The following is a 7169-nucleotide window of genomic DNA, read 5'->3' on the forward strand; positions in this document are numbered from 1 at the left end:
GGTGCGCTTGCAGTAGGGGGTTACAAGCGTCCACACGGGGGAAGGAGCGAGTGGCCTCACGCGAGCGCCCATCTCGTCCTCGTCCCCGCGCGGCCAACCCTCTCTAAGAGGGCCCCGGTCCTTCCTTTTATAGGCGTAAGGAGAGGATCCAGGTGTACAATGGGGGGTGTAGCAGAGTGCTACGTGTCTAGCGGAGGAGAGCTAGCGCCCTAAGTACACGCCATCGTGGCGGCCGGAGAGATTTTGGCGCCCGGTTTGTGTGATGTCGTGGCCGTCGGAGGAGCGCTGGAGCCTGGCGGAGGGACAGCTGTCGGGGCCGTCGAGTCCTTGCTGACGTCCTCTTGCTTCTGTAAGGGGGCCGAGAGCCGCCATCGTCAGGGAGCGTGCGGGGCACCATCATCACCTATCTGGCGGAGCGAGCCAGATGGGACGCCGGTCTTGTTCCCCGTAGCCTGAGTCAGCTTGGAGTAGGGTAATGATGGCGCCTCCTGTTGACGTGGTCGGTCCGCGCCCTAGGTTGGGCGATGTGGAGGCTCCTCCGAGGTCGAGGTCGAGTCCGTCTTCTGTGGCCGAGGCCGAGTCCGAGCCCCTAGGTCGGGCGAGGCGGAGGTCGTTGGCTGAGGCCAGGGCGGAATTTGAGTCCTGGGGTCGGGCGAAGCGGAGTTCGTCGCCTTCTGGGGCTGAGCCCAAGTCCGAGCCCTGGGTCGGGCGGAGCGGAGTTCGCCGTCTTCTGGGGCTTAGCCCGAGTCCGAGCCCTGGGTCGGGCAGAGCGGAGTTCACCATCTTCGGGGGCTTAGCCCGAGTCCGAGCCCTGGGTCGGGCAGAGCGGAGATCGCCGTCTTCCGGGGCTTAGCCCGAGTCCAAGCCCTGGGTCGGGCGGAGCGGAGTTTCCTATGGTGTGCGGCCGGGCCTGACTGCCTGTCAGCCTCACTCTGTCAAGTGGCACCGCAGTCGGAGCGGCGCAGGCGGCGCTGTCTTTCTGTCGGACCGGCCAGTGGAGCGGCGAAGTGACGGCGGTCACTTCGGCTCTGTCAGCTGAGGGGTGCACGTCAGGATAAAGGTGTCAGGCCACCTTTGCATTAAATGCTCCTGCGATTTGGTCGGGGTTGCTTCTTGGCGAAGACAGGGCCTCAGGCGAGTCGGGAACGTGTTCGCCGCTGGAGGGGGCCTCGGGCGAGGCGGAGATCCTATGGGGTCGGCTGCCCTTGTCCGAGGCTAGGCTCGGGCGGGGCGTGATCGAGTCCCTCGAATGGACTGATCCCTGACTTGATCGCACCCATCAGGCCTTTGCAGCTTTATGCTGATGGGGGTTACCAGCTGAGAATTAGGAGCCTTGAGGGTACCCCTAACTATGGTCCCCGACAGTAGCCCCCGAGCCTTGAAGGGAGTGTTAGCACTCGCTTGGAGGCTTTCGTCGCACTTTTTTGCAAGGGGACCAGCCTTTCTCGGTTGCGTTTTGTTCCGGTGGGTGCGCGCGAGCGCACCCGCCGGGTGTAGCCCCCGAGGCCTCGGAGGAGTGGTTTGACTCCTCCGAGGTCTTTAACGCCTCGCGCAATGCTTCGGCTGGTCTGGTCGCTCCCTCATGCGAGCTGGCCGTAGCCCGGGTGTACGGTTGGGTCCCAAGTTCTCGGGCTGGTATGTTGACGCTGTCAATGGTTTGGCCGGAGCCGGGTTTGCGAGAGCAGCCCCCGAGGGCGAGAGGGCGATCAGGGACATACTCGACTTTTTTACATACGCCCCTGCGTCGCCTTTCTGCAAGGAGGGGGGGAGAGCGCCATGTTGCCCTCGGTGGGCGCCGAACATGGTGTCTCCGGTGAGCTGCAGGCGGGTGATCCAAGCGGACGTTCGTGCCCCATTTGTTAGGGGTCGGCTAGAGGCCCAGAGGCGCGCCCAAAAGTACCTGCGGGTGATCTGCCGGACCCGGTCCCCTGGCGACGGGGTCCGAGGGCTCGATGCCTCCCTCTGATGAGATTCCGTTACAAGATCGTTCCCGCTGGTCTCGGAAATGTCCTAGGGTACCTCGGGAGCGCAGCCCGAGCCTTGGTTATGTATCGAACGTACCCATGGTCATCCCTCGCTCTGTGTCTGAGGCGGCTGTGAACCCTTCGGGGGCCAGCCTTCGAACCCCTGATCAGTAGTGGGCGCGGAGCCCGAGTAGCCTGAGGCGCCTGTTGAACCCTTCCGAGGGGCCGGCCTTCGAACCTCTGACCAGTAGTGGGTGTGGAGCCCACGTGCTCTGAGGCGGCTGTTGAACCCTTCTGAGGGGCCAGCCTTCGAACCTCTGATCAGTAGGGAGGCTCGGAGCCTGGTTCCTTCACAGGGAAGGATCCTTTTCGGGGTATCCCCCTTTCCCGGTCCCTGTTGCAAGAGAGAGGAAGAGGAAAAAAAGGAAAAGGATACGAAATCGAACGACGCGGCGTACCTTTTTTGACGCGGTCATTATGGCGAAGGCGAAGCGTCGCTCGCTTCTCCTGCCAGAGGCGCCGCCTGTCCTGCCGCGGAGTTAATGCGACGGGGCGAGTGGTTCGCGGGGCAGCCGTTGCGCGTGCCTACACCCGGCGGGTGTAGCCCCCGAGGGAGGGTCGGGCTTTGCCGAGGCAAGGCTGACCCTTCCTTGATGACTAAACTTTGCGTGAGAGCAAGGTATATGAACAACTTGAAAACATCTTAAGGGTAGAAGCGACGTAGCTGTTGGATGTTCCAAGCGTTGCTGTAGACCTCGCCTTGACTGTTGGCCAGCTTTTATGTTCCGGGTTTTAGAACTTTGGTGATGACGAACGGCCCCTCCCAGGGGGGCGTGAGCTTGTGTCGACCTCGGGCGTCTTGTCACAGCCGAAGCACCAGGTCGCCCACTTGGAGGTCTCGGGACCGGACCCCTCGGGCGTGGTAGCGTCGCATGGACTGCTGGTACCGCGCCGAGTGTAGTAAGGCCTTGTCCCGAGCCTCTTCCAGCTGGTCCAGCGAGTCTTCTCGACTAGCTTGGTTGCTTTGGTCATCATAGGCCCTCGTCCTCGGGGAACCGTATTCCAGGTCTGTGGGCAAGATGGCCTCGGCCCCATAGACTAGAAAGAACGGCGTGAAGCCCGTGGCTCGGCTCGGTGTCGTTCTTAGGCTGCAGACCACCGAGGGGAGTTCCTTCATCCATTGCTTGCCGAACTTGTTGAGGTCGTTGTAGATCCGAGGCTTGAGTCCTTGTAGAATCATGCCGTTGGCACATTCTACTTGCCCATTCGTCATGGGATGAGCCACGGCGGCCCAGTCCACCCGGATGTGGTGATCCTCGCAGAAGTCCAGGAACTTTCTGCCAGTGAACTGGGTGCCGTTGTCGGTGATGATGGAGTTCGGGACCCCGAAACGATGGATGATGTTGGTGAAGAACACCACCGCCTGCTCGGACCTGATGCTGTTCAGGGGTCGGACCTCGATCCACTTGGAAAATTTGTCGATGGCGACCAACAGGTGCGTGTAGCCCCCGGGTGCCTTCTGCAAGGGGCCGACGAGGTCCAGACCCCACACAGCAAAAGGCCATGTGATGGGTATTGTCTGCAGAGTCTGAGCGGGCAGGTGGGTCTGCCTTGCGTAGAACTGACACCCTTCGCAGGCGCGAACAATTCTAGTGGCGTCGGCCACCGCTGTTGGCCAGTAGAAACCTTATCGGAAAGCATTTCCGACAAGGGCTCGAGGTGCTGCGTGGTGGCCGCAAGCCCCCGAGTGTATTTCTTGGAGGAGTTCCTGACCTTCGGTGGTGGAGATGCATCGCTGGAGGATGCCTGAAGGGCTGCGGTGGTAGAGCTCCTTCCCTTCTCCCAACAAGACAAACGACTTGGCGCGCCGCGCCATCCGCCGAGCTTCGGCTCGGTCAAGGGGTAGCTCTCCTCGGTGGAGATATTGCAGGTACGGGGTCTGCCAGTTTTGATTAGGCGTGACCCCGCTTTGCTCCCCCTCGACGTGCAGCGTCTCGCCCTCGGGGGCCGAGGGTACCTCAAGCTGAACCGAGGGTGCCTCGGGCCGAGCCGAGGGTGCCTCGGACTGTGCCGAGGGTACCTCGGGCTGGGCCGAGGGTGCCTCAGGCTCGGACGCGTCGTCGATCTTGACGGAGGGTTGATGCAGATCTCGGGAGAAGACGTCCGGGGGGAACCGTTGTTCGCCCCGAGGCTATTTTAGCCAGCTCGTCCACAGTCTCGTTGTAGCGCCGAGCGATGTGGTTGAGCTCGAGCCCGTAGAACTTGTCTTCCAGGCGCCGGACCTCATCGCAGTAGGCCTCCATCTTTGGGTCGCGGCAGTGGGAGTTCTTCATGACTTGGTCAATGACGAGCTGCGAGTCACCGCGAGCGTCGAGGCGTCGGACCCCTAGCTCGACGGCAATCCGCAACCCGTTGACCAGAGCCTCGTACTCAGCTACATTGTTGGACGACGGGAAGTGGAGGCGCAGCACGTAGCGTAGGTGCTTCCCGAGGGGCGAGATGAAGAGTAGGCCCGCGCCGGCTCCTGTCTTCATCAGCGACCCATCGAAGAACATGGTCCAGAGCTCCGGTTGGATCGGAGCTGTTGGTAGCTGGGTGTCGACCCATTCAACCACGAAGTCTGCCAAGACCTGGGATTTGATGGCCTTCCGAGGGGCGAACGAGATCGTTTCGCCCATGATTTCCACCGCCCACTTTGCAATCCTACCCGAGGCTTCTCGGCAATGGATGATCTCCCCCAGGGGGAAGGATGACACCACAGTTACCGGATGAGACTCAAAGTAGTGTCATAACTTCCGCCGTGTCAGGATTACCGCGTACAGCAGCTTCTGAACTTGTGGGTAGCGGATCTTGGTTTCGGACAGTACCTCGCTGACGAAGTAGACTGGCCTCTGAACGGGCAATGCATGCCCCTCTTCTTGCCTCTCGACCACAATCGCGGCGCTAACCACCTGAGTGGTCGCGGCGGCGTAGACCAAGAGGGCTTCTCCGGCAGCTGGGGGCACCAAGATAGGCGCCTTCGTGAGGAGCGCCTTCAGATTCCCGAGGGCTTCCTCGGCCTCAGGAGTGCAAGTGAAGCGCTCGATCTTCCTTAAGAGGCGGTACAGAGGTAGACCTCTTTCGCCGAGGCGTGAGATGAAGCGGCTCAGAGCCGCGAGACATCCCATGACCCTCTGTACGCCTTTCAAGTCCTCGATGGGCCCCATGCTGGTGATGGCTGCGATCTTCTCCGGGTTGGCTTCGATGCCCCGCTCGGAGACGATGAACCCCAAGAGCATGCCTCGAGGCACCCCGAAGACACACTTTTCGGGATTGAGCTTGACGCCTTTCGCCTTGAGACATCGGAATGTCACTTCAAGGTCGGAAAGGAGGTCAGAGGCTTTCCTCGTCTTGACTACGATGTCATCGACGTAGGCCTCGACCGTGCGGCCAATGTGTTCGCCGAACACATGGTTCATGCACCGCTGGTACGTCGTGCCCGCATTCCTCAAGCCGAACGACATGGTGACATAGCAGTACAAGCCGAAGGGTGTGATGAAAGAAGTCGCGAGCTGGTCGGACTCTTTCATCCTGATTTGGTGATACCCTGAGTAGGCATCGAGGAAAGACAGGGTTTCGCACCCAGCAGTGGAATCCACGATCTGATCGATGCGAGGCAGAGGGTAGGGAACCTTCGGACATGCTTTGTTCAGACCAGTGTAGTCTACACACATCCGCCATTTCCCCCCTTTCTTTCTCACAAGCACAGGGTTGGCAAGCCATTCGGGATGGAATACCTCTTTGATGAACCCTGCCGCCATTAGCTTGTGGATCTCCTCGCCTATGGCTCTACGCTTCTCCTCGTCGAATCGGCGCAGAGGCTGCTTGACGGGTCGGGCTCCAGCTCGGATGTCCAGCGAGTGCTCGGCGACATCCCTCGGTATGCCGGGCATGTCCGAGGAACTCCACGTGAAGACGTCGGCGTTCGCACGGAGAAAGTCGACGAGCACTGCTTCCTATTTGGGATCGAGCCCGGAGCCGATCCGAACTTGCTTGGAGGCGTCGCTGCTGGGGCGAGGGGGACGGACTTAACCGTCTCCGCTGGCTCGAAGTTGCCGGCATGACTCTTCACGTCCGGTACCTCCTTAGAGAGGCTCTCCAGGTCGGCGATGAAATCCTCGGACTCGGCGAGGGCCTCGGCATACTCCACGCACTCCATGTCGCATTCGAACGCGTGTTTGTACGTGGGGCCGACGGTGATGACCCCGTTGGGGCCCGACATCTTGAGCTTGAGGTAGGTGTAGTTGGGGACGGCCATGAACTTCGCGTAGCAGGGCCTCCCCAATACCGCGTGGTAGGTTCCTCGGAACCCGACCACCTCGAACGTCAGGGTTTCCCTTCGGAAGTTGGAGGGTGTTCCGAAGCAGACGGGAAGATCGAGTTGTCCGAGGGGCTGGACGCGCTTCCCGGGGATGATCCCATGGAAAGGCACAGCGCCCGCCCGGACCGAGGACAGATCGATACACAGAAGCCCGAGGGTCTCGGCGTAGATGATGTTGAGGCTGCTGCCTCCGTCCATGAGGACCTTGGTGAGCCTGACGTCGCCGATGATGGGGTCGACGACGAGCGGGTATTTCCCCGGGCTCGGCACATGGTCGGGGTGGTCGGCTTGGTCGAAGGTGATGGGCTTGTCGGACCAGTCCAGGTAGACTGGCGCCGCCACCTTCACCGAACAGACCTCCCGGCGCTCTTGCTTGCGGTGTCGAGCCGAGGCGTTCGCCGCTTGCCCGTCGTAGATCATGAATCAGTCGCGGACCTCGGGGAACTCTCCTGCTTGGTGATCTTCCTTCTTGTCGTCGTCGCGGGCCCTGCCACCCTCCGCGGGTGGCCCGGCCCTGTGGAAGTGGTGCCGAAGCATGACGCACTCCTCAAGGGTGTGCTTGACGGGCCCCTGGTGATAGGGGCACGGCTCCTTGAGCATCTTGTCGAAGAAGTTGGGACCTCCGGGGGCTTTCCGAGGGTTCTTGTGCTCGGCAGCGGCGACAAGGTCCGCGTCGGCGGCGTCGCGTTTCGCTTGCGACTTCTTCTTGCCCTTCTTCCTAGCGCCGCACTGAGCTGACGCCTCGGGGGCATCTTCTGATGGGCGGCCCTGGGGCTGCTTGTCCTTCCGGAAGATAGCCTCGACCGCCTCCTGGCCGGAGGCGAACTTGGTGGCAATGTCCATCA

Source organism: Zea mays, chromosome 1, assembly GCF_902167145.1.
Source record: "Zea mays cultivar B73 chromosome 1, Zm-B73-REFERENCE-NAM-5.0, whole genome shotgun sequence".
In the NCBI taxonomy this organism is placed as follows: Eukaryota; Viridiplantae; Streptophyta; class Magnoliopsida; order Poales; family Poaceae; genus Zea; species Zea mays.